Genomic DNA, 397 nt, shown 5'->3' with positions numbered 1-397 from the left:
CCAGCTAAGAAACAGAGGCCATTTTATATAGGGCTGAAAAGGGGGGTTTACACTTAAAACTTACAGGAAAAGGACAAAGGCAAAGAGTCAGTTGATCTGAGCTAGTGGTCGTCATGTACTAATGATCAGCAGAGTGATTATCCATTGTTCCATTTGCAACCTAGATCATCATAAAGTTCAGAACATTCAGACTACAGGCATGCAAGGAGTGGCGTGACCTGCCTTGGGTCTCTGTGTTCACTACAGTTTCTACCTAGTTTCCTAGCTACTTCAAAACAGCCACCTAACAATTCACAATTAATCATTAGTTATCCTGTAAGGGATGGGGGGGGAGCGACAGTCTCTAGGTTGTTTGCTGATCAAGATGGAGTCGCTCTGGTTCAGCCAGGCTCCCACA

The sequence above is a fragment of the Fukomys damarensis genome, unplaced genomic scaffold (genome assembly GCF_012274545.1).
Source record: "Fukomys damarensis isolate Sample0158 unplaced genomic scaffold, DMR_v1.0_HiC HiC_scaffold_37, whole genome shotgun sequence".
Taxonomy (NCBI): Eukaryota; Metazoa; Chordata; class Mammalia; order Rodentia; family Bathyergidae; genus Fukomys; species Fukomys damarensis.
Note: the sequence above shows the minus strand (reverse complement) of the source record.